This window comes from Sapajus apella, unplaced genomic scaffold, assembly GCF_009761245.1.
Source record: "Sapajus apella isolate SASKATOON/1434 unplaced genomic scaffold, GSC_monkey_1.0 scaffold4, whole genome shotgun sequence".
Taxonomy (NCBI): domain Eukaryota; kingdom Metazoa; phylum Chordata; class Mammalia; order Primates; family Cebidae; genus Sapajus; species Sapajus apella.
The window spans coordinates 22,624,745-22,652,656 of record NW_022436944.1 but is presented as its reverse complement, the minus strand read 5'-3'; the positions used below and the strand labels follow the sequence as shown (position 1 = coordinate 22,652,656).

General features: G+C 33.0%; 1 long non-coding RNA gene across 1 annotated transcript; it reads left to right on the top strand.

Moving 5' to 3' along the window:
* Positions 1-43: 43 nt before the first annotated feature.
* LOC116540625 lies at positions 44-26,047 on the top strand. The gene is made up of 3 exons (XR_004264523.1): positions 44-2,538; positions 25,018-25,056; positions 25,836-26,047. It is a non-coding gene; the product is annotated as an uncharacterized LOC116540625 (long non-coding RNA).
* Positions 26,048-27,912: the final 1,865 nt, after the last annotated feature.

Genomic DNA, 27,912 nt, shown 5'->3' with positions numbered 1-27,912 from the left:
AAATTTAGACAATGTATTCATGCTGCAATCTGTTTTCACCTCACAGGAAATGTCTGCTACAGACACAAACTGAAGTGGTGTATGTCATGCTGATTCAGAAGAGAATGAAGGCATTTGTCAAGAGATAATGTCAGACTAATCAGACATGTTTCGGTTGATTATTGCATTTGGAGGATTTCCAAATATTTCTTGATCTAAGGAAGGTGAGGTGAGGCTAATCCATAATTTGTCAATTCCACTGAAAAACTATAAAAGTACATTTATGTATATGTAGGTATGCTTCTTTGCACTAGAAAATAGATCAGTAATTAGATCTTATGAGGAAGGTCCCCTTGTGATAATGTAAGAATTTAACTTTGATTTGTTGCTACTGTAACTGGATAATTAATTTTAATTTTCAAAGCCTGAGTCTGTGAGAAAATGATTTAGAATTAATAACTGACCTCCAGCTGTTGAATAAATTATAATTTTGATTACTGAAAATATATGTGTGGAGATTAATATCAGTAGAAGAAATATAGAGACTCCTAATAAGTAGATGGGTTTTAAGTTCAATTTTAGTACTGCTTTTATGCTTTTTTACTAAGAGTTAAATTCCATGGTAACTCAGCAAGCAGTATGTTAGTTTAACCATGAAACACTTTATAATAGGCATTGCACATAATTGTCTATTCATATATTAGGTGCAGCCTTTTCAAAAACACAGAGGAATTGGGGCATATATGGGAAAATGTAAATTATTAAGGGGTTGATTTTAACTGTTTCTTGTAAGTAACATCTTAGGCAGGGGTGTATGCCTTTAGGGAAACAAAAGGTTTTAATATAACATTTGTATTTGTTACAGATAACGAAATTGTGTAACAGGAGAATTATGCCTATAAAATGTATATTTCCAAAACATGGTCAGTTGAGATTTGTTTTATTACATTTGTCCTTATGCCTTTATGGCTGAGGTTATTAATATTACTACTCTCCTCTCAGACACATGGTTTAAAATGCAGTCATCTTTGACTCATCCTTATTTTCTCCTGTTACTTTCTCTCTCCCTTATTGCAAACCATCTATCCAGTATCTACCTATCTAATTCATGGTTCTTTGTGTAATGTTTACCTTCTCAGAAACCACTAATGCTTCACCATTGCATGCTGAGTTTTAAGTTAAACCTTTTTCTTTTTTGCTATTAATGACAACAATATTACTAAGAAAATTCACATTTTCAACAATTGTATTATAAACTCAATTCTTTCAATGTGTATGTGTTAAGAGAAGGTAAGGAAAGAAGTAAAATAATACCAGACAACAATAACCAAATTATATTTTATTTAAGAATTTCTTTGATGAAATTATTATTCAAACTGGGTATGGTAGTATTTTGTGAGAACTACAAACAATAAACAAAACCAACAAAAATAAACCAAAACCTTCCTGGGAAGTTACTGAAGAACATGTAAGATCAGATAAGAATCAATAAACTTTGTACAGTCAAAATGAATTCTAGTGTTGTTTACAACTTCCAGCAGGAAACAGAAGAAAGAACACCAGCTGAGCATCCATTTATTGCACAACAAGCAGGTGTAGATTCCTACTCTGTTTACTCAATAGCATTTTTCCATTGAACAAGGTGCTTCTTCCCAGCCACAATAACATTATATCCAACAGCTGCTGGAGTAGTGGCACTCTTTCCCTTTAATTATTCAATTGTCTTCTCTCTAATTCATATCTCAAAAATTCACACAGTAGGAGACATGCCTAAGCAAATTCTTTAGTCTAGGAGTCAGGCAAGGCCCCCATGACATAGCCTTATTTTACTTAACCAGTTCACTTTCTTCTGTGTCCTCAAAATATAATATAGCCTAGTGATTAGGAATACTGGCTTGACAGTCACTTCACCTCAGTTCACAATCCTAACTCCCATATTTGTTAATTGTGCTCTTGGAAGTAGTTATATGAACACTTTGTACCTTAATGTCCTCCTCCATACAATGGTGATAATTTGATATTACTACTCTCATAACCTTATTGGAGAATTAGATCACAGTCATTAGATCTACCTGTATATACTATTGGCTATTCCTGGCACTCAATTCTCAAACATCAAAGAGAGCTATTGTTTCCCTCCTGCATCTGGATGGCTATTTCCTAAACATAAGCCTCTTTAGCTCTGTTGCTTCCTTGATAAACATGCCATTTCATTCTTCTTAGCCTGCTAAAATCTCAATTACCCCTGTAGATCTGTTTCTAATACATATCTTTATAATCCTTTTTATCTGTTCAAATGAATAAAATTTCACTTCCCTTTCTACTTCATTTCTCTTTCCTCTGAGATTTGAGTTTAAGACCATTAAAGTAATTTCATATGTATGTATGTTTTTCCCCTTTTCCAACCTTTCAACCTACAGTAACAAGTTATGAATCTATTGGTTTAAAATACAGCAAAATTCCACGTTCTATTTTTGGATTTTCCAGGCATACGATGGGAAAGAATCCTTGAAAAGAAGGATGGTAGATGCTTCCCTCTTTTGAACTGTGGTCATTTTGGTAAGAACACTTTACTCAATTGAAAGGTAATCAAGTGATTCCAGGCCTGCTGCTAAATACTTATGAGATGATATTTGGAAATATGTATTTCTTTTTTGCCTCTTTCAGCCACAAGCATGTGCCCAAGGTTCTCAATAAATGGCTGATTATCTCTCAGAATATTCGGTGATCTGGTGGCTGGCACTAATAGCTCAGAATAAGCCATGTTTAACAGAGGATCCATCTGGATGCTTGGTCACTAATGATAGGTAATACTAGTGGCAGAATTCAGTCTCTCTGAACCTGTGAAAACTTCCTGATTTTATTTCAAGTTCATTTTACTTTCTGTGAGATGAATTTGAGATCAGAGCAAAATATTCAACTATATTTATGTTAATCTTGCCCAAACTATAATCCAGATTGCTTCTTAACACACATTTGCATTTTTTATAAATATCACTTTTAACATTTTTAATGAAATTAAAATCTATGATTGTTAACATTAATATTGTTCAAGTAGCATTTGTAATAGAAAAGTTTCAAAAATGAAGATAATTTTCTCTACTGGAGATTTATTTTGCTATTTTTAACTTGGAAGTCGAGGACTCAAACAAAAGTATTGTTTGAAAACTGTTGGGGTTGATTATTACTTATACTGGAAGTTCAAAAAATATGTTTTTAGGAAAAAGAAACCTGTTTTGTTCTAATAATTTGAAATTTTAACGGTTAAATTTTTACTAAATTTACACAGGATTTGCTCTGTAGGAATATACTTTTTCTAATTGTTAACACGTATTTATTTTACTTGTTTGTGCATACTAGCTTAATCTATCTAATATACATAGTCATATTAATATATATTTGTATGTATACATAAGTAGCTAAACATACATTTTGTTTTTTTAATGTATGATTTAATATTTTGTTATAAATTGTTTTGTGGATTTCATGTATTTTGTTAATTTGATGGTGGCAGATTATGTACATGTGAGTTAATTGAATAGATCTTTCATAATCTGGCACTTTTAATGCTTTTAGAATTTGGAGAAGTTAATCTTTAATGATGAAATGTACTTTAGAAACTAGTAAGCAAACATAAAATTTTAAGAACAACTTATTTTTATCCTAAGGATTTTCCTGTTATGTTAAATTTGCTCTTCTAGTTTGTTTTTAGAGCTCCTCTCAAGAAACATACTCTTTGTTTTTAACGCTCTTTGTAGTCTTTGTAGAAACTAGTGGTCTGCAATTAAGTAAATAGATGTGGGTCTCATTAGAGGGATCCATTCTAAAACAGAAGAGGACAACACTCAGGAAGGCTGCAATGAGACAGAGAATCCTGAGTGTTGGTCCTGTTGTGCAGGTCTTTACCTAGGGCTACAGAAGACTGTACAGCCACAGACAAAATAATGATAAGGTACAGCTCTCATGGAAAGCAAGAACATAGGAGTGTATTTATACTACAGTCTGAAGGCAAAAGTAAGGTCATAAATGAGGTTTGGGGAGAAACCCTGTGGTGAGAATCTGTAGAGGTGAGAAAAAACACTGCGGAATTTAAGATAGGTTAGGATCTGGCAGTTCAGAGCAATGCCAGGGTATTAGAAACTCACTCTAGTGTGGTCTGAGTTTCCCAGCATAGGATTGAGTGGACCTCATCATATTAGCTACATTCAAGGAACATATGTATGTTATAGAAGTTGATGGTTATGTTAAAATATTCATTAAGTTTGAACAGAAGTACTAATTTATGTTTTATAATTACTTCTTGATAGCAATTAGTTCTTTGTGGCTTCAGTTACTGACTCTATTCCAAACAGTTGCCAACGGTTTACTTCTTTAATTTCAGAACTTCTACCATTTCCAAATAACCAATGTAATTTTTTCCTTCAATATTATTTTGTTACCTGCAAACAACAAATTTGAATTTAAATTTATCGTCTTCCTCTGTGACTGAATTTCTCCTGTAATTTTTGTTGTTGTTGTTGATTTGTTTGTTTTTCAGTGACATCCCCAGACTTTATGTACCTATGTTTGATATATCTTTTATTTATTTCCTTCTTTTATACTTAGACCTTGAGGTAGATTAGAAAGTTGTTATCAGTGACACAAGTTTAGATGATTGGGTGCTTTACATTTCTACTTGTTTTTGTACACTTCTGATTTATATGAACAACAGGCAACTCAGACTAAGCCTCCCTCATTGCCCTAAAAGGTCTTTCATGTTGATTTTCTGTGCTTTTAGCGAGGGGATTTATCTACATGTAGTAACAGCAGAAATTAGAGGTGCAACACTACTGGCCAGAATATAGCAACATCCTGAGTGCATTACAAAAGCGTAAAGTGTCCAGCATATTAAGCAAACATAAAAATAGGGAATGTGGTTTTATTAAATTATCAAAGTTATGGGTCACATTCAAACAGAAATATTCTAATAAATTCAATTCTAAGAAATTCAGTTTACTTTTAATGTTTCTGAAATTGGTAAACATAATTGATGTAAAAAAATCTTATATGCAGTGAAGTAAATTACAAAGCCTTTGTCATTTCTGAGTTTACGGTAACATGGTCAAGAATTAAAGGCATCCTCATCTGAAACCATCAGGCTGCTATTTGAGAAGGTTTATTTGCCTTAATACAATCAGCAGTTGTTGAATTTTATATTTGGATATGTATTTGTCATTTAAAATGTCCACAAAAAGATAACACCCTTAGGGTGCATTAGAGCTAAAAGTTACTGTGAAGCTAGGCAATCGTCTATTTTTTGCCATCTAGCATAATGAAGGTTGTAATATTGCCAAATTTTTTGGAATTTACTGTAGATTTTTCAAAACTAGATAAACTGTGACCAACTTTTGATTCTTGGGGGACTTCCACTTATTTAATTAATAGCCGTAAACAAAACCAACTTAACTAGAATTTCGCCAAACAGTAAATGGAGAAAAAAATTCTAGTATTACCTCATTTGTTTCTGAATGATACTGTTGCTCCTAAAATTGCTAGAGAAATCAGTATCATGAGGACTGTTGATCACTATCACAATATGCTTAACCACTGATGGTCAAATTTATCAGAAGAATTTTTAGACTTGGACTGTGTCATGGCTTAGATGCTGATACTGATGAATAAAGTGACATACAATTTTATAGGTAAATGAACGTTACTGTTAGGTAGTTTTTAAATATGTGCATTTTTAATGTCTTTCCTCAAAATGCTATTCTTAATTTGAAAATATGCCTCGAAAATGAAGGAATGAAGGAAATGTGGTAAATTAATAGTGTCATTAGAAGAATGGAGGTTGCCATAGGACTTTATTTGCTTTACTCTTAGGATATAACCTTTTAATTTATTCTTGTTTGTTGTCTTATCTTCCATACTAAACAGAAATCTTATTGAATGAACAAACCATGAGTACAATTAGCATATACCTAAATTGCCTTGCACTGAAAAGGTGCTTCATAAATTCTTGTTTGCCAGAAGAAATTAGGAGACGAAGGAACATCAAAACAAAAGAGAAAATAAGAATTAAATTGAGATGCTGTATCAGAGCCCACAGAAAGATGCTGGTGTGCTTAAACTGACTTTCTGACGCTGAAAGACAAACCTCCGAAACTTCCACCAATCTGTATTCATTCATTCACTCACTTACCCAGTATCTATACATTAGGAAGTAATTGCTTTGTTTTAACCCTTGGTTTTGAATGAGAATGCACAATTAAATGAAGAACAATCTCTGTTTAAAAGAGGGGGTTGTTTGACAGACATATGTTTAAACACTGGAAATTATTAAAGAGGGTTTCCAATTTCCCACATCCAAAAGGAGTACCAAAAATGGTGGTGTGTTCAGAGTCATGGCAAACTTAATTTCATGGCTTCAAGCAGTATTATTTTATTTATTGAGAATTTTAATGCAAATCAATCATTTGTATGTCACTGATGCCCAGAAAGAATAAATACTGTGGTTTGAATTCCTGCACTTTGACTTCTTAGTCCTTAGATTTGAATGTCATGCCACAGACTTTAGCTAATAAAAGCATGAACATTTGTCTTTGAGCAAGTTTGATCTGAGGTGAATAACACTAAACAATAGCCTATTGACAAGCAATTAAACACCACTTCTTTTCTTTGTAGTGTTTTGAATTATGGTTGTTCTAACTAGTGGCAGCATCCTTTGTGTTTTAGAATTCCAATATAACCTAAGATGAGAAGAATCTTTTAATTAGATTTTCAGTTGAATCAGCCAAGACCCACTGCTCACCATTTTGACTCTGTCTTTATTGACTTGGACCAAAACAAAGCAAAGATAAGTAGCAAAATTCATTATCAGCATTTATTTCAACTGCCTATTGTCATTTCCTCAGGGTATACAACACAGTTTTCTCCAGACAGAGTGCTGTGTTTCTTACTTTTAGCTTTAGAACAATTTATTCAACAATTCTGTGTCATAGAAGAACCTAGCTGAGGTAAAAATAATAATAATTTTCTGCTTCCATTTACATGTAAATTGTTTATTTGAAGTATAAGAAATAAGCAAAGAGACAGCAGGAGGAAATTGTGAGTTTATTTCAGCAACTAAAAAGAAAGCCAAAACCCAAAATAAATAATATGTAATTACTTTTTTCTGATTATTTCGCCTTTTGTCTCTGCATTTCTAAATAGTGAAACTATAATACATTTTTACTATTGGTCAGTTTTAGGTAATATTTACTTACTTCCTATAATAAAAGTTAAAAATTTAGCTATGAAGGGATCCTTTTATGTTAAAAATATCACAGGAAATATTTGCATTACCTAAGTCACTATGTAAGTCAGCCAGGAAAAACATTTACAAAACAAAGTTGATCATGATACTGTCTTGTAAGTGAAGATTCTATTATTTTATAACCTAGTTGTGAGGACCTAAAAGTTGTAAAATAAAGGCTGCATATGAACTTTTGTACTCTGTACAATATCCTCTAAGGTAGCTTTAGCTAAACTAGCATACTGCCAAGGAACAATGTTAATGTGTTTAATTACCAAACTCTTTCCAAGAAAGCCTTGTCACTTGCTCACAGGTCTTATTGCCTCTTTCCAATTTACTTCTACCTTTCCATAAACACATCAGTACAGGTATTCACACGTTTTGCATTTATCCACAGTTTGTGCTAGTTTATACAAGAAGTTTTGTACTGTCAATTAAGTCAATGCTTTATTCACACGTGACTGCCACTAGAGAAATGCCCTAAATTAACAAAGAAATATATCCGTTAAAAAAATGTTTCTTTGTTGCCTGTGCCTTTCATGAAATTCCTATTGACATGCTCACTAACTTTCAAAATCATATAAAATTTTATGAGCAAAAGAATTTTATTATAATATGATACAGGGTTAACCATTTTGAAATGATACTTATACTGCCTAAATCATACCTGGTCATTCAAGTAGAAACTAATAATGATTGGATAATAAACAGATGGAAACCAGGTTCTACGCAAAGGAAACAGGAAATTGACTCCCTAATTAGTTAACCAAAGTTTTGTCTACATAATGCCAAAATAACTAATTTAATATTTTAAATCAGCTAGACTGGGTTTTCTCATGTAAGCTAAACAAAGAACCGATTCCCTGATATGTTCGTTCTGCCTTTAGTTGTTTGTGGCGTTGTAGACACAACACTTAACATATGTTTTGAGCTACCATGCCTTTGTATCTCAGGCCACATTTCCTAGGAAGACTGTCTAAGGAAAAAATAATTTTCTCTTTAGTTATGAGGCAAAGTCTATATCCACAAATTGGTTTGATCACTTTGGTTGAGATTACTAGTAAAGACCCCCAAAATAGTTTACATGATATGTGTCTACATGTGTGTATCTGATTTGCTCAAATTGAAATATTTTGTACATAGAAAATAAATCCTTTAAATGCGTAAGCAAGTAGGTTTATATATTTTAGTTAACAATTGATGATAGGATAGAAAGATAACCAGAATTACGGATCCAGTTCTTCCTGGTTTATCGTTGACCTTTCTTTTGGAATTTCTAAGGCTAAGCATTGAAGTCTTCCATTAGTTCTTGTAAACTCAATCATTATTGCTTTAAGTATTGCCTCCCCCTTATTGTCTCCCTCTCCTTCTGGACTCCAATTAGTTACCCGCTAGGCCTCCCGACATGCTCTCCTTCTCTTTGCCTACTTCTCATATTTTCTATCTCCTATGCCTCTTTGCTACATTCTAATTAATTTCCTCAGAAGTGTCTTTTAGGTAATTAGGTATTTTTTCATCCATATCAGTTGAATCTACCATTAAATCTATCCAGGATTATGTATAACTTTAGTTTTTATTTTTATGTAATTATTAAATGTGCATAAAGAATCAAATGATTCTACAAACTATGAAAAACAGCAGTTCTTAGAACCGCTCTCCTTTGATTTCTTCCTGAGGAATAATTTTTTTATTCTTTTATCTGATTATTTTGGCATTTGTCTCTGTATTTCTAAATAATAGGTCTATAATACATTTTTATTATTGGTCAGTTTTAGGTATCATTTACTGACTTCCTATAATAACAGTTAAAAATTTAGTTATTAAAGTATCTTTGTAATGTGGAAACTCATAACCTTCAGTTGTGGGCACTATTCTGAAATTATTTCAATGATTACCTTCCTTCAATTTTCTCTGTTCTCTCCTTTTAGAACCTCTATCTGGAAGTTACATCTCTAGCATTCATTTTCTAATACTTTTTACAGTTACAATGTTTTGCTTCACTTTTTGGAACATTTTCTTTACTCTATCTTTTAGGACTTCTCCAAAGTTTTTTATTACTGCCATTGCATTTTTAATTACTGAGATCTTTTTAGTCCCTTAAGAATTCCTTTTTATAGCACTATATTCTTACTTTATGGTTTGCCATCTTTCCTTTTTTCTTTAAAGATACTAATTATTGTATTAAAGAGTTTTCTTTCCATGTATCCTTTCTGTAGCCTGCAAAGTGCTTGTTCTTATACATTTTCTTTTATCTCTATATCTCTTGTTAGAGGTTTTCCCTAGATGTGTGCTCATTTTTGGTTGTGTGCACATGATTAAGAGTAATGGAGTCCTATGAGGCCTGTTGACTATAAGCTTCATTGTAGGATGAAGTGGCTGGAGCTTTCATTTGGCAAATTTCTGATATCAGAATCTTAGATCTTTCATTTGAGGCTGTCATATTTCTGGATTTCTCTGGAGGGTAAAGACCTAATTGACAGCATTCTTAGAGCCATTTAGGTTAAGAGAGGTGGAATTTTTGGTGGGAGAGTAGGAAGTGGGGCTTCTTCACTTTGTTGCTTTTTTCCTTTGCTGTGCAGAAGCTTTATTAACTCAATTTGATCCCATTTATCTATTTTTTTCTTTGGCTGCCTATGCTTATAAGTTATTGCTCAAGAAATTTTTGCTCAGACAATGTCCTGAAGATTTCCCCCAATGTTTTCTTGTAATGATTTCATAGTTTGAGATCTTAGATTTAAATTTTTAATATATTTTTATTTGACTTTTGTATATGGTAAGAAATAGGAGTCTAGCTTCATTCTTTTGCATGTGGATATCCAGTTTTTCCAACACCATTTATTGAAGAGACTGTTCTTTCTCCAATATATGTTTCTGGCAACTTTGTCAAAAATGAGTTCACTGTAGATGGATGAATTTGTTTCTGGGATCTCTATTCTATTTCATTGGTCTGTGTGTATTTTTACGCCAGTAACAAGCTGTTTTAATTATAATAGATAGCTCTGTAGTATAATTTGAAGTCAGGTAATACGATTCTTCCAGTTTTGTTCTTTTTCTAGCTTTGGTTATTCTGGGTCTTTTGTGGTTCCATATAAAATGTAAGATTGTTTATTATATGTCTGTGAAGAATGCCATGGTATTCTAATAGGGATTATATTGAATCTATGGATTGTCTTTAGTAGTGTGGACATTTTAACAATATTGATCTTCCAATTCATGAACATGAATATCTTTCCAATTATTGTGTGTCCTCTTCAGTTTCCTGAATTAATGTTTTATAGTTCTTATTGTACATATATTTCACTTCTTTGGTTAGGTTTATTCCTAGGTATTTTATTTCATCTGTAGTTATTTCAAATGGGATTCAGTGGCACATATACAAATGAAATACTATGCAGCCATAGAAAAGAATGAGTTCATATCCTTTGCAGGGACATGGATGAGGCTGGAAACCATTACTCTCAGAAAACTAACACAGGAACAGAAAACGAAACATTGCATGTTCTCACTCATAATTAGGAGTTGAACAATGAGAACACATGGACACAGGGAGGGGAACATCACACACCAGGGCCTGTCAGAGGTAGGGAGCAAGGGGAGGGAGAGCATTAAGATAAATACCTAATGCATGCAGTGCTTAAAACCTAGGTGACGGGTTGATAGGTTCAGCAAATCACCATGGCACATGTATACCTGTATAACAAACCTCCACATTCTGCACATGTAACCCAGAACTTAAAGTAAAAAAAAAAAAAAAATGCTTTAAAAAATTTCTCTAGCGTTTTAGGTTGCTTTCAAGTCAGATGATCAAGCATGATATCTAACCAGTAGTTGTTGTCTTACCTATGCTGCTTTCTCTTAAAGATATGACGTGTAAATATGTCAGTTTTCCATTCTCTTGTTTTTCTCTCCTTTCCAGCAATATTATCCATATCCATAAGTATTTCAAATATCTATGTTCATAAAGACTTCTAGTTATGTGTCTCTAGCTCAGATCTTGTAATTCAGCTACAGATCATCTCTTCCAGGGTGTCCAGGACATCTTTATTTAGTCCTGTTAATAACATCAACAGGAGAATATTTTGTGTTGATGCTATTGTTTACTGTTTTGTATTTATTTATTATTTTTCCCAGAAAGAGTTCCTCTTTCTGCATTCCTTGTCTCAAATAATCTACCTAGTTTCAAAATGCAGACTCACTGTAGGCCTAGTGAATTTTACTACTTTCTTTAATATCCACATTCAATTAATCACTAAATCCTGATGATTCTGCCTTCTTACTGGCCCTCCTTTCTTTTGCTTATCTCTCCATTTCCTTGGCGACAGTTTGAAAAGCCAATTAAATTTTATTAACTGGCTTTCCTTTTCTTATCTAAATTTTCACTATCTCTTCCTTCATGTAGCTGACAGGTGCAAACTTTATAAAGTGCATACTTGGTCTTCTTTTTAAGTAAATGATTAAAGTCTTTCCTGTGGCTTCCAGTTACCTTCAAAGAAAAACCTGCATTTCTTAGAATGGTACTCAAAATACTCTTTAACTTGGCTTTGCCTCCTTAGTCTCATACTCTTCAAATACAGAGGTTCTAAGCTCTAGTAATAGTAAAACATCTACGCTTCTCAGATCTGCATCCTTTTCCACACGTTTGCATGCTTCTGCATGTCCCTACCCATATATCTCTTGGCTCTCCTTGACGAGGTTCTTCCTCTTCTTTCTGTTGCTGCTGAACAGTGTATGTTCCTCTATTGATTCAACTGTTGCATGGTAATAGTTTGCTTAAGATTTTTCCTCATCTATTTAAGTACAAACCACTTGGACTATGCCTGTTTTTTCCTTTATTTTCTTTTTGTTAAGTTCCTGACACATAGCAGGCACTCAATAAATTTTGAATTTATGAATGAATGAATTTATTAGAAAGTTTGGAACAGAACTATGTCTCCAGACTTCTTTTCATTTAGCTTTTAACTGTGTAATGTGAACCAAATTTAATAAAAAGAATCACTTTTTTATAGAAATGCTTTCCATGTCCTAAAAATTATAAAGCTCTTTCGGAAACTTCTGATCTCACAATATCATAACCTCATGGCTGCAAGGGAGCCTAGATAATAGGGCATTTAACCCTCCCTTCTAACCAGACAGGGAGTTACTGCTCAATTTTTCTGACATGTGTTTTTCCAGCTTGCATTTGGATAACTTCAGGCATTGTGAAAATGAGGAAGTCATGGAGCCTGTTCTTTCTATCTTTGTAGAATGATGACCATGCAAAAGGTCTCTTTTTACACTAAATCTAAAACTCTCTGTACAAGTTTCACATACTGATATTAGTAAAACCCCAAGGGCAAAATAGAACATATTTAAGACCTCTTTCATGAAATAGTCTTCAAGAATTTGAAGACAGCTTATGATCCTGATTAAGTCTTCTGTCTCAGTTTAAAATATGCAAAATGCTTTCGATTTCCTTCATAGCATCTCATTATGCTTTTCTCTACCACCTCTCTTTATTAACCTACAAGGATACTATATTAAATGGAACTCTAACTTCTAGAACTGGCTAATTTAAAAGGAATTAATTGGATTCTCCCATTACTGTTTCTAAATTAGGTTTTATTATAATAAAATCTAATTTTCTATTTAATAATCATTATTGTTATTTTTATCCTATAAAACTACCTTATTATTATATAAATTAAAACAACATAGAGTTTCAAACATAATGTACATGCTTCATAATTCCAGCTTCCAGGCATTACCATTGTTAATAGTTTTGTATATGATCATATACCGTGTACCACATGACAACAATTTTATCAAAAAAGGACTGCATATACTATGGTGATCCCATAAGATTATAATGGAGCTGAAAAATTTCTATCACCTAGTGAGGTTGTGGTCATCATAATATTGTAGTGCAATGCATTATTTACATATTTGTGGTGATGCTAGTGTAAACAAACCTACTGTACAACCAGTTATAAAAGCCTGGCACATGCAATTATTTACATTATATTATAATAAATCACTATGATACTGGTTTATGTACTTACTATACTATACTTTCTGTTATTATTTTACAGTGTATGCCTACTTATCAAAAATGTTAACCATAAAATATCCTCAGGTAGGCCCTTTTAGGAGGTCTTGTTATCATAGGAGATGAGAGTTTCATTTGTGTTATTGCCCCTGAAGACCTTCAAGACAAGATGTGGAGGTGGAAGACAGTGATGTTAATGCTCCTAACAAATTGTAGGCTTAGTATAATTTGTGAGTTTATGTCTTAGTATGTAACAAAATAGTTTATAAAGCAAAGTTAAAAAATTTAAAAATAGAAAAAAACTTGTAGAATAAGAATATAAAGAAAAAATATTCTTATATAGCTAGCTGTACAATATATTTGTGTTTTAAGCTAAGTGTTATTACAGAAAAGTCAAAAACTTTGAAAACTTAAAAACTTTGTAAGCAAAAAGTTACAATAAGCTCATATTAATTTATTATTGAAGAAAAATCTTTTATATAAACAGTGTATCCTAAGTGTAGAGTGCTGATGAAGTAAGTCTACAGTAGTGTAATGTCTTAGGCTTTCACATTCTGTAACCACCCAATCATTGGCTCACCCAGGGCAATGTCCAGTCCTGTAAGCTCCATTCATGGTAAGCATGCTATACAGGTGTATCATTTTTAATATTTTATATGGCATTTTTACTGTATCTTTTCTATGATTAGATATGTGTCGATACACAGATACTTACCGTTGTTTTATAATTGCCTACAGTATTTGGTATGGCAGTGTTCTGTACAGGTTTACACCCTTGGAGCAGTGGGCTATACCATTATAGCCTAGCTATGTAGTAGGCTACATCATCTAGGTTACTGTAAATACACTGGCTGATATTTGCATAAAGAAAAAAATATCCTAATGACACATTTCTCAGAATGTATCCCCATCATCAAGTGATGCATGACTATATGATTTTTCCAGACTCTTCACAGAATATATGTATTTAGTTATGAATACAATATATATGCTTGTATTTTACCAAAATATTACAAAAATTGGATTACACTATACATAGCATTCTGTAACTTGCTATTTTTACTTAACATTATATTTAAACTTTTCTTATATATTTTCATTATCTTTGCATATCAGTATGTGTACTACTAGTTAATTCTTTTTAAAAGCTGCATAACATACTATCTTTAAGTGCATTTTCACTTATTTAGCTAATTTATTGATTCTATTTTCAATTATTGAAATTATAAACAATCCAATAAATATTACTGGGCATTTTCAATCTGTACAACATTTTGCCAACCACTGGAGCTAAGAAGATGAATATAATAATCTCTGCCACTAGGAAGTTTCTGATCTAGTAGAAGAGAGCAATGAATTAATCAATATAATGCAATATAAATTGCTGTCTATGAAATATGCACAGAGACACAGAGGAGACAGGCATTTGGTGTATTCAGGTAAAAGTTGGTGTATTTATGTTGCATATTGAAACATAAGTAAACAGTCGCCACAGAGGAAAGATATTTCTGGTTGCTGGGAGCTGCATGTTTAAAGTCATACTGTTATGCAAAACTATGGTTTATTTGCAGAACTTCATGTAGTTCAATGTGTTATCTCTGGCAGGATCATGTAGGAGATGACACTGGTGAAGTAGGTGAAGGTTAGCTAATGAGGTGCCTGTTGTGCCACAGGACGTACTTTGTTTGTTATCGGCAACACGGGGCCAGGTTAGATAAGGGAAGAAAACAAGGGAAGGTATAAAATGCAGTATTGCCAGCTGGAAATAACTATTCTTAAATAAAATTCTGTAAGCAGTGATGTTTTGCCTGGTTTCCCTTACTTAGGAATAGCAGATGACACCTGTGCCCTGAGTATATCACCTTTGTTATTATTGGTGTAGACTTTCTGTGTATTAGTATAAAGTGTAGGATCACCTTCTAAATAAGTTATTTTACTTGAATTCTTGCTTCAGGGTCTCTTTCTAAAGGAACCTTAAACTAAGGTATGAGTCAATAAAATCTTGGTCAAAATAGCCTAGGTTATTTGCCAATTTAGTTACCTACTTATTAATTCATAGAAACACCACCAAACTTTTTGTTTGGTAGGTTGTTTTATTTTGCTCCAGGCTTGAAAGGAAAGGTCAAGTGTGGTGCCTCACACCTGTAATCCCAACACTTTGAGAGGCAGAGGATCAAGTGAGACCAGGAGTTTGTGCGCAGCCTGGGCAACATAGCAAAGACCTGTGCCTATAAACAAACAAATAAATACATGAATAAAAGTACTGCTCAAATGATGGATAGTTTGGTTTTAGAAGATGAAAAGAACCCATAGAAACTCCAGTGAAAAAAAGAGAGTCTCAGGAAACAAAGTTTAGCTTGGCAACAATTGAACCAAAATAACTAGGGATCCATTCTTTCTCTTTTATTTTGTAGATGAGTTATCGTGCATATATTTCTGCATATTGCTTTACTTTTCTTTGCTGCAGCCTCACTTCCAAAATGAAAATCTTAGAACTGGCACCCTTCATGCCTTTTTAACTACACACCATGTGTAAACAATATTATTTGTTTACACATGGTGTGTAGTTAAAATGGTATGAACGCTGACCCTAATTATATACTATATCTCCTTAGACTAAATCAGTTTATTTGATTCAGTTTTAAAAATTAATTTATTTGTACAGTGTTTGGAGATATAATTGACATACTATAAATGGCTAATATCTAATAGTACAATTTGGTAAAACATAATCTATTTGTACACTAGTAAAACCACAACCATAATGAAGATAATGAATATGTACATTACCCTTAAAACTTCCCTCATGCCCTTTTCCATCCTCTTGCTTCCAGCCCTCACCTCTCTGGATTCCTCTCTGGCAATCCTTTATCTGCTCTCACCGTCGATGACTGAATTTCATATAATTTTATATAAGTGAAATCATATGTTTGCCTCATTTCTTCCATTCATACAACTATTTTAACATTCACCCATGTTAATGTGTGGATCGTTATTTCATGCCTTTTTAACTGCTGGAAGTATTGTATTTTTATAGATATACCACAAACTGTTTTTCCATTCACAATTAGGCAGTTGTACATTTGGGACATTTGGGCTGTTTCTAGTTTTGAGTCATTACAGTTAATGTTAATGATGTTACTATGAGCATTTATGTACAAGTCTATGTATAAACATACATGTTTTAATTTGATGAACACCTAAAAATGCAAGACAGAGTCAAATGTGAGGTATATGTTTAACTTCTTAAGAAACTATTACCACACTTTTGTTCAAAAGCAACTGTCAGATTTTACATTCCTACCTGCAATACATGAGAGTTCCAGTTGTTTCACATTTACAATACTTGGTAAGGCCAGTATTTTTATATTTTAGCCACTCATTGGTGTCTGTACTAGCATTTTCTGTTTTTTAACTTGTACTTCCCTAATTACTTATGATGTTCAGGAACTGTTTCTATGCTAATTTACTATGTGTAAATGTGTATTAAAAAGGATTATTAATGAGTTTTGTTTCATTATATAATGTTTAATATTTAAATATGTCACATGACAAAATTCATGTTGAAGTGTATATGTCAGTGGTTTTTAATATATCTATACAATGTTGTACAACAATTGTGACTATTTATTCCAGAAGAATTCCACTAATCCATAAAGACATCCCATACCTATTAGCAATCATTCCTAATCTTTTCCTCCACTCATCTCTGGCAACCCACAAATCTACTCTGTGTTTCCCTAGATTTGCGTACTCTGAAAATTTCATATAAATGAATTCATGCAATAGTGGTAATTTCTGGTATGGCTTCTTTCCATTTGGCATCTTTTCAAGGTTCATCCAAATTGTAGCATGTGACAGTTTTTTATTACTTTTTATGGCTGATAAAATTTTACTATAGATTTTTGAGAAGTTTTATATAGTCTGGATACACATTCTTTATCAGAATAATTATGTGTAAATATGTTTGTAATTATTCTTGTCTGTTGCTTGTTTTTTAATGTTCCTTACAGTGTCTTTAATTGTTAATTTTTATTTATTTTTTATTTTTGAGACAGAGTCTTGCTTGTCTCCCAGGCTGGAGTGCAATGGCACGATCTTGGCTCACTGCAATCTTTGCCTCCTGGGTTCAAGTGATTCTCCTGCCTCTGCCTCCTCTGGAGGAGCTGAGACTACAGGCATGTGCCACCATGCTCGGCAAATTTTTGTATTTTTAGTAGAGGTGGGGTTTTAGCATGTTGGCTATGCTGGTCTTGAATTCCTGACCTCAAATGATCTGCCTGCCTCTGCCTCCCAAAGTGCTGGGATTACAGGCATGAGCCACCATGCCCATCCTAATTGTTAATTTTGATGAAGTTAAAGTTATTTTTTCTTTTGTGGATCAAACTTTTGGTGGGGTATCTACTAACTCTTTGCCCCTAAAACAGAGTTACAATCATTTCATCCTATGCTCTCTTCTAGAATTGTTAAATTTTCAAGGTTTACATTTAGATCTGTAAATCATTTTACATTAATATTTTTATATGTGTGAGGATGGATTAAGGGTTTTTGTTTTCTTATTTGGATATAAGTATTCAATTGTCCTACCCCTGCTGTTTGAAAAGTCTGCTACTGCCCAATGGATATACTTTGACTATATATACATGAATCTACTTTTGTACTTCCTAATATCTTTTTTTGGTCCACTTGTCTACCTTACCACTAATACTATACAATCTTGATTATTTACTGTAGCTTTAAAATAAGTCTACAAAACAGGCAGAGTAAATTCTGCCTTCCCCCAGTTTTTAAAAAAATGCTTTGGGTATACTATGATTTTTACATTTCCATGTAAATTTTGGAATTTGCTTATTATTTTCTAGAGAAAAGCCCAATAATTTTAGTTGAGATTGAATTAAATCTATATATTAATTTGGGAAGGACTGATTAAACCACATTAACAACATATTAATCTAGGAACGTTACATAGTTCTTCATTTACTTAAGTCTTCTTTCAATTTATTAATAGATTTTATGCAAAATTATTACTCATTTTAGTTAGATATATCCATAAATAATTTTTTCCTTGATGTTATTGTAAATACTATTTAAAATTTTAACTTCTGATTGACATTACTATTAACAGTATATAGGAACACAATTTTTGCATACTGATTTTTTTTATTTCAAAACGTTGCTTAATTCATTCATCTAGTTACTTTTTTGAAGATAGCATTAGATTTTCTACATATACAATCATGCCATTTGTGAACAGAATTTACTTTTGGTAGGATTTTAAACTACAAATTCAGTCCAAATTATTTAATATTGATAGGCTATTCCACCATTTCTTCATCAGTAAGCTTTGTTATTTTGTCTTTCAGGCCATCTGTTTATTTCATATGTTGTCAACTTATTGGCTTAGCATAGTACATCCTCTGTGTAGCATCTTTGAGGATATAAGCTCTCGTATTCCTGATATTGAAAATTTGTGTCTTTTTGTCCTCTCTTTTTAAATTTTCAGTTTGGCTAGAGTTTATCAATTTTATATTTTCAAAGAACCATATTTGGTTTTATTATTTTCTCCATTTTTTTTCTGTTTTCTGTTTTATTTATTTTCACTCAGACTTGTTTGCTCTTCTCTGCTAATCTTGGGTTTCATTTTCTCTTATTACTTTTTATTTTAAGATACAAGATGAAGTAATTGATTTGAATTATTTCTTCTCTTTTAATATATATTTACATAAATATTACTCTAAGAATGGTTTAAGATTCATCCCATAATTTAGATGTGTTTTCTTTTCATTTTCGTTCCATTTCAAAATACTTTCTTATTTGCCTTCTGATTTCCTCTTTGACCCATGGGTTATCTTGAAGTGTGTCATTCAGATTCTAAATATTTAGGAAGTTCCAGATAAAGTTTTGTTATTGATTTCTAATTTCTCATTTGAGTCAGAAAACAGAATCTTTAAAGATTTATTGAAGCTCATTTGATGGCCCACCACATGCTTTATCTTGGTATATGTTCTGTTTTTTCCTTTAAAAAAAGTATTTCTCTATTCTTAGAGTATTCTACAAATGTAAATTAGGATATGTTAGTTGATAGTTAATTTCAAGTCTGCTAAGTTACTGACTGCCTCTTTTCTTATTCTATCAATGATTGATACAGTGATGTTGAAAGCCTAGATTTTATATGTGGAATTATTTTTTGTACTTCTCTCCATTTTTTTCTTGATATACTTTGAAGCTTGATATCAAGAGCATAAAAATTTAGAGTTATTATGGCTCCTAACAAATTGGCCAGTTTATTATTATTATCCTGCCCACAGAATAAATAACCCGTTTTATCCCTAGTAATATTTTATGCTTTAAAATTTACTTTGTTGGCTGGGAACATGGGCACGTGTTGGGAGGCCAAAGTGAGAGCATTGCTTGAGACTAGGAGTTTGAGACCAACATGGGCAACATAGTTTGAGACCAACCTGGAACATAGTTTCAAGTCTAGGCTTGTTTGGCTATGCGGGCTCTTTCTTGGTCCCATATGAAATTTAACGTGTTTTTTCTCATAGTGAGACCAAATTTATACCAAAAAAATATTAAAATATTAGCCAGGCATGGTGGGAGCGCCTATAATGCTACCTACTTGGTAGGCAGAAGTAGAAGAATTGCTTGAGCCCAGTTGTTTGAGGATCCAGTGAGCTAAGCTTATCACACCATGGCACTCCAACCTGAGCAAGAACGACATCCCTTCTCTGAAAGAAATAATCTTAAATAGTTAAACCCACACTGTGGTTAATGTACCAAATCTCCTTTATTTTGAATAGCATTAACATGGTATGCCTTTTCCTATCCTTTTACTTATTATTATTTTTTCTTTAGGTTCTGGAATATATGTGCAGAATGTGCAGGTTTGTTACATACGTATACATATGCCACAGTGGTATACTGCACCCATCAACCTGTCATCTACATTGGATATTTCTCCTAATGCTATCCCTCCACTAGGCCCCCTTCCCCCAAAAGGCCCTGTGTGTGATTCTCCCCTCCCTGTGTCCATGTGTTCTCATTGTTCAACTCTCACTTATCAGAGAACACATGGTGTTTGGTTTTCTGTTCTTGTGTTAGTTTGCTGAGAATAATGGTTTCCAGCTTTATCCACGTACTTGCAAAGGGCATGAACTCTTCCTTTTTATGGCTGCGTAGTATTCCATGGTGTATATATGCCATATTTTCTTTACCCCAGTCTATCCTTGATGGGCATTTGGGATGATTCCAAGTCTTTGCTATTGCAAATACCATGGGAAAAGCATAGCATCTGGGCCAGAATGCACTGTGCCTTATAGCATGGTCCCTGACAGCTTCCCTTGGCTAGGGAAGTTAGTTCTCTGACCACTTGTGCTTCCCTGGTGATGTGAAACATCACCCTGCTTCAGCTTGCCCTCTGTGGGCTGCACCCACTGTCTAACCAGTCCTAGTGAGATGAGCTGAGTACATCAGTTGGAAATGCAGAAATCCTCCACCTTCTGCATTGAACTCACTGGGAGCTGCTAACTGGAGCTGTTCTTATTCCACCATCTTGTCAGCCACCCACCTCCTTTTACTTTTAATTTATTTTTTATCATATTAATATTGTGTTTCTGATAGGCAGCATATATTTAGGTCTTGTATTTTAATCCAATCTGTCAATCTTCCTTTGGAATCAGGTGACTAGGCCATTTACATTTAATGTGCTTGTTAACATGTTTTGATTTAGATTTATACTTTTGATATTTATGTTTATTTGTACATTTGTTAAAATTGATGAAACTACACTGACAAATTATCACCAAAGTCATACTTTACATTAGGGTTCACTTTTAGTGTTATACATCCTATGGGTTTTGACAAATATAGTGATATGTATTCATCAATGTAGTGTCATAACAAGCTTCACTCCCCTAAAACTCCTCAGTGCTCTACCTATTCATTTCTCTCTTCCTCCTAACCTCTGGTCACCACTGATTCTTTTACTATCTCTATAGTTTTGCTTTTTCCAGAATGTTGTATAATTAGAATAATACAGTATGCTGCCTTTCAGATTGGTTTATTTTACTTGGTAACAAGCATTTAAGTTTCCCCTATGTCTTCTTGTGTTTTGATGGCAAATTTCTCTTTAGTGCTGAATAATATCCTATTTTCTGGATTACCTCAGTTTATTTATCCATTCCTAAAGAAGATCATCTTGGTTACTTCCCAGTTTGGGCAGTTACAAATGAAGCTGTTAAAACATCCTCCTGACGGTTTTTGTGAGTTAATTAGTTTTTAATTCCTTTAGGTAAATACCGAGGAGCATGACTTCTGGATAATATGATTAAGAGTGTGTTTAGTTTTGGAAACTGCCAACTGTCTTTCAAAGTGACTACATCATTTTGGATTTCCAAATGCAATGAATCAGAATTCCTGTTGTTTCATATCCTCACTAGAATTTGATGTTGTCAGTGTTCTAGATTTTAGCCTTGCTAAAGGGTATGGAGTGGTATCTCATTGTCTCAATTTGTAATACCCTAATAACATGTGATGTTGAACATTTTATTCATATGCAAAGCATATGAAAGCTCTTCTTTGGTGAGTTTTAAGAATTTTTTGTATATTTTGGATGATAGTCCTTTATTAGATGTGTCTTTTAAATATTTTATTCTAATTGGTGGCTTATCTTCTCCTTCTGTTGACATTGTCTTTCACAGCAAATGTTTTTAATTTCAATAAATTCCAGCTCATCAATTTTTTTCATGGATTGCTCCTTTGGTGTTTTATGTAAAAGGTCAATAGCATACACAAATTTGATTAGTTGTTCTTTTGTTATCTTCTAGGAATTTTGTAGATGTGATGTGTACTTTACATTTAAGTCTATCTTTCATTTTGAATTAATTTTTGTAAAGGGTATAAAAGTCTGTACTTAGATTATTCTTCTATTTTGAAATTTGGTATGTGGCTATCCATTTGTTCCAGAAGAACATGTTGAAGCAACTCTCCTTGTTTAATGTATTGGCTTTGGTTCTCTGTCAAAGATTGGTTGATTATATTTATGTGTACCTATTTCTGTTCTATTGATCCATTTGTCTATTCTTTTGGCAATATCACACCTTCTTGCTTACTGTGACTTCACTGTGAGGCTTGAAATTGTATAGTGTAAGTACTCTGATTTGCTCTTTTTTAGTATTGTGTTAGCTATTTTGAATCTTTTGCCTCACCATATAAACTTTGGAATCAGTTTGTTGCTGTATACAAAATAACTTGCTGAGATTTTGATTGAGATTATGTTGAGTCTGTAGATCAAGTTGGGAGGAACTGACAACTTGACAATATTTAGTCTTTCTATCCATGAACATGGACTCTCTCCATTTATTTAGTTCTTCTTAGATATATTTTATCAGATTTTTATAGTTTTTCATTTTCAGGTGCTAATATGAGTGATATTGTGTTTTACAATTCAATCTTATTTTTAATTGATGGTGCATAAAAAAGTAATTGTCTTTTGTACATTAATCATGTATTCTGAAACCTTGCTATAATTACTTATTATTTTCAGCTTTCTTTCTTTTTTTTTTTTGTGTCAGTTTCACTGGATATTCTCCACAGGTAAATATATTACCTGAAAACAAAGACAGTTCATTTTCTTGTTTTCCTATTTATCTATCTTTTCTTTTCCTTTTTTAAAATCGTATTAGCTTGAATTTCCTATATAATGTTGAAAAGCTGTTGGGACAGAGAACAGCCTTGCTTTTTCCCTGATTTTAGTGTAAGAGATTTGAGTTTCTCACTGTTAAGCATGATGTTAGCTGTAGGTTTTTTTTGTAGATGTTCCTTAAGAAGTTGAAGAAGTCCTCTCCTGATTTGTTGTTTTTAAAATGTTGAATGTTGAATTTTTTCAACTACTTTTTCTTTATTTATTAATATGAATATATGACTTTTCCTCTTTATCCTGTTGATGTGATGGATAAGATTAATTCATTTTTAAATGTTGAACCAGGCTTGCATACCTGAAATAAATCCCCCTTTGTTCAAGGCGTATTATTATTTCTATAAGAATATTCTTAATAAAATGTTAAATACGTCTGTTATATTCAATTTGCTAATATTTTGCTTAGAATATTTAAAATATACTTGAAGCAAAAAATAGCTAACTAGCTATCTAGATATAAACAGATGTAGATATCAACAAAGCCAGAGCTCTAAAAATATTTCCATTACCACCTCTCAGAAACTGTAAACATCCTTAGCTCGTAGAGTTTGAGAATTTTATCTGTTCTTATCTAGGGAAATATTTGCTTATTGAATAATTCAGTTTTACTGATCTTTTCTGCATGAGTATGACTCAGGATTCTCATCCTAAATTGAGATCCACTAGAATTGTCAACTCTTTGCATCAGAATACTTATTAATAATTTATAGAAATTTCCATGATTTACCTACATATGCTCTCAAAGTGTAGTTTACAAATTCTGTCCTTAAGTGTTTATTTTTTCTGCAATGTTCCAAAAGTCTTTCGGCATCTACCTGAAATCTTGCAAGTGACGTCCTTTTCTATTTTTGCAGTCACATTGTACCGTATTATATTTTCTTTGGTAGTCCTTCTTTTCTGCTGGTGTTGTATGTGGAGTACCTGTAAGTTTACTTAGCAACCTATATGTCCTCATTATCAGGACTGAACTCATTAATGCTATCTTTTTGTCCTGATGCTAATCAATTTTATGATGTAATTCTTTCGAGATAATCTGTTTTCCTATTCATTTAATAGTGTCTATCCAAAATATCAAATGTCTGAATGAATTACTGAACATCATAAATGTAAGCTTTTACAAGGTTTCAAATATTAAAAGTTCAGAAAACTTTTACTCAAACATTTCTATGCGCTTGTGACAAATACAAAAAAAATGTTGTTTTCATGTGGCCCAGTTTGGAAACCTTCAAAGTTTGTTCTTTTTCTTGCATATATGCATGCTATGTTTATGTTTTTATCATGAGAGTTGTATCAGAAAAATATTTGAAAAGACAGGCATGAACTGATTCAAAATTAATTTCTAAAGAATATATTTATCTTTAAAGATATTTTATATTAATATAATAATAAAAGGCAAATAAATATAATCTGGCTGATTGAATAAATGTGAGTATAGTGGTCTATTTTTAACAGTAGATCATTGAATATAGTGAGATGCTAAAAGTACTATGTAATGATTCAGGTTACATTCACTGTTTAACTGCTCTCAATGTGTACCGTACGTGGGAGTTTTAAATACATAGATGAATTGTAGAGTAAGAACCATTATGTTCATGTCATGTATAAAATGGTATATGTGATTGCAAGATACTAAACCATGAGATGAGTTAACTATTGTTTCCTTGGAAACAATGATGAATAAAATAACTCATTACACTGAATTAACTTGAGGTAATAGAGCTTATGAATTACATCCCACCTACATGTCTCTCTTTTCTCCTAGGTCTTTTCAGTATATTAGCTCTGAAGTTGTCTACCTTCCCCACAGATTATTATAACTCAGGGTTAATGACATGCTTTCAAATTGTAGAGTACCCATCTCTTAATTCTATATTAACTACTTTGTTAGTTTTATCATTGATTACTCCTCCCAATATGTTTTTGTTTTCTTGATATTGTAAATATGTGATGATTTTTTAAAATTTTAAATATTAAATGTAATAAAACCACCTACGGTATTGTTTTTAATCATGGGCTCCCAACTATTTTTACTCTTTACAGATTATTTTGGACAGATGAAGTTAAGAGAATATGTTAAAAGTAAGCATGGTAGAATCCCCAAAATAACTGACAAATGATGTCACAGAAAAGTTCTGAACTAGGAATTAACAGATTTGTTTCAATCTTGCTTGTGTGTCTCTTGCTGGTGATCTCCTCCAGATTAAGTTTTATCATCTGTATTGGGATAATAAAACCTATTTTATCTAAACTAAATCGTTGAGTGGAATGAAGTCATGTATCTAAAAGTACTTTAAAGGCTGTGATCTGAAATAGAAATAATTATATGGAAAAGGTAGCTTTAACAATATTAGCTTGTTTATAAGTTTACTATGTAAAATAAAATAAGTAAACACATGCATTAAATAACATTTACTGAATGCTTCCTTTTTACATAGCTTAATTCCATATGACATAGGTACTATTACTACCCTCATTTTGCAGATGAGGAAACGAAGGCATTGAACAGATTAAATAATTTACCTAGGGTTACAAGGCTAAAACTGGGATTAAACCTAGATTGTACAACTTCAGAAATTACCTTTTTAACCATTATGCTATATTGCTGTTGTGATAGGATGATTGATGAGATGTGGCAACAAAACCAAGTTCAAAAGTTAAAAATAGTAGGTTAAAGTCTCTTTATTAGAGAATAACATATTGGTTAATATTCTATCAGAATATTTGCCATTGTCTCTTTATTTTCTATGTCTTCATACCTGACTGTTCTGAAATTCATTTCCCAGTCACATCAAGAATCAGGAAAAAATAATTCTGCATATTTGAAGCATGAGGAATTTATAAAGGGATTATTTAAACAGGAAATAGAAAAGATGAGATGCCAGCAGCAGATGGAGAGGAAGCCCTGAAATTGGCAGCCGTAAGAGGCAGCAGAAGCCCCTAAACTCAAGGGAATAAAGTAAGTTGTTACCGGAGCCCACCTATGCTCACACAGTAGAAGCTGGAATTATGTAAGGCCTATCTGGGGGAAGCTGGAGTGAGAAACTCTGATGCTGTGGAAGAAGTCATTCAGCCAGAGGAGGGAGATAAATACCCTGGCCTCTCTCTGCATCCCTTCTACCCTTCACTTTCTTTTTAGTCTTCCGTTGGTGAAGAACAGCTGCAAGCCAGTTGTCATTGGAACCTGACAAAAGATGAGCCTAGGCAACAGAGGATTGAAAGGCAGCCTGCAGACATCAGTCTTCCTCCCAACCCCACAAATACTCCCACCTCTGAGTTACAGTGCAGAGAAGGGTAAGAGTAAAAAGATAGTGCTCCATCATTGGAAGATTTCCCTTCGATTTTCTTTGTTTCTATTCTCCTTGACAATTCATTTCCATTATATTGCCTTCATCAGCGAATGAGTTCTAATGGAAGTTTTAAACTGTTTAATGACACTGAATTGTTTTTTCCTCTACTAACAAGAAAAGTTAGACTTGGCTGCTGTGAAGGTTTCAGGGATGAATATACTATAGGAAATATCAGTAAAAAATTTAAAAGCAGCCCCTTTATGGGAGGGTGGTCCCTGTATCATAAATACGGTGAACAGCCCACTCTTTGGGGGCACAAACATAAATTGGTTTAATTGGTTTTTAATAACTGCTGCAAACCATGTCCATTAGAAACTATTTTTTCCTCTAAATACCTGGCTTTATTTTTTATCTCTATCTGATTCCAAAATTATTCAGTAACTTTCTATTATTAAACAGTCACATACCAAGTTATAAAAATTAGCTGATTCGTTTTTCTCCAGCTATCTTGAAAATATTCAAGCCTATAGAAAGCATAAAGAAGAATACAATCATTGCCATACACCTAGTATTATTTATATATAAATGTGCACAGTGTCCTCTATTTCTGTGTGTTTAACTCCATATAAGCTAGGTACTGTTGTTACCATCATTTTGCAGATGAGGAAGCTGAGCACAGAGAAGTTAAATAACTTACCTGAGTTTATAAGGCTAAAGCTGGTATTAAACCTGGATTTTCTAGCACCAGAAATTATGTTATTTATTTATTTCCCATACTTTAAGTTCTGGTATACATGTGCACAATGTGCAGGTTTTTTACATAGGTATACACGTGCCGTGGTGGTTTGCTGCACTCCTCAACACATTGTCTACATAAGGTATTTCTCCTAATGCTGTCCCTCCCACCCCTCAAAAGGACACACATTTTTTGTTGTTGTTGTACTTTAGGTTCTGGGGTACATGTGCAGATCATGCAGGATTATTGCATAGGTACACACATGGCAACATGGTTTGCTGTGTCCATACCCTGTCACCTACATCTGGCATTTCTCCCCATGTTATCCCTCCCCAACCTCCCCACCACCCTGCTTCCCCCTTCCTTGGCCCCCCTCAACAGACCCCAGTGTGTGATGCTCCCCTCCCTCATGTGTTCTCATTGTTCAACGGCCACCTATGAGTGAGAACACGTGGTGTTTGATTTTCTGTTCTTGTGTCAGTTTGCTGAGAATGATGGTTTCCAGATTCATCCATGTCCCCACAAAGGACAGGAACTCATTGTTTTTTATGGCTGCATAGTATTCCATGGTGTATATGTGCCACATTTTCCTTGTCCAGTCTACCATCGATGGGCATTTGGGCTGGTTCCAGGTCTTTGCTATTGTAAACAGTGCCACTATGAACATACATGTGCTTATATGAACACGTCTTTATAATAGAAATTATGTTGTTAATCATTATATTATAGTGGTATTTTCTTAGAATGACTGATGAGATTTGGCAACAAAGCCAAGCCCAAAAGTTAAAAATTATATATATTTATATGTTTCCTCTATATTGCATATTTTCTGACTTTATTGAGGTATGATTGACAAATAAGGATTTTATGTATTTAAAATATACAATGTGATAATAATATGACATACCTGTA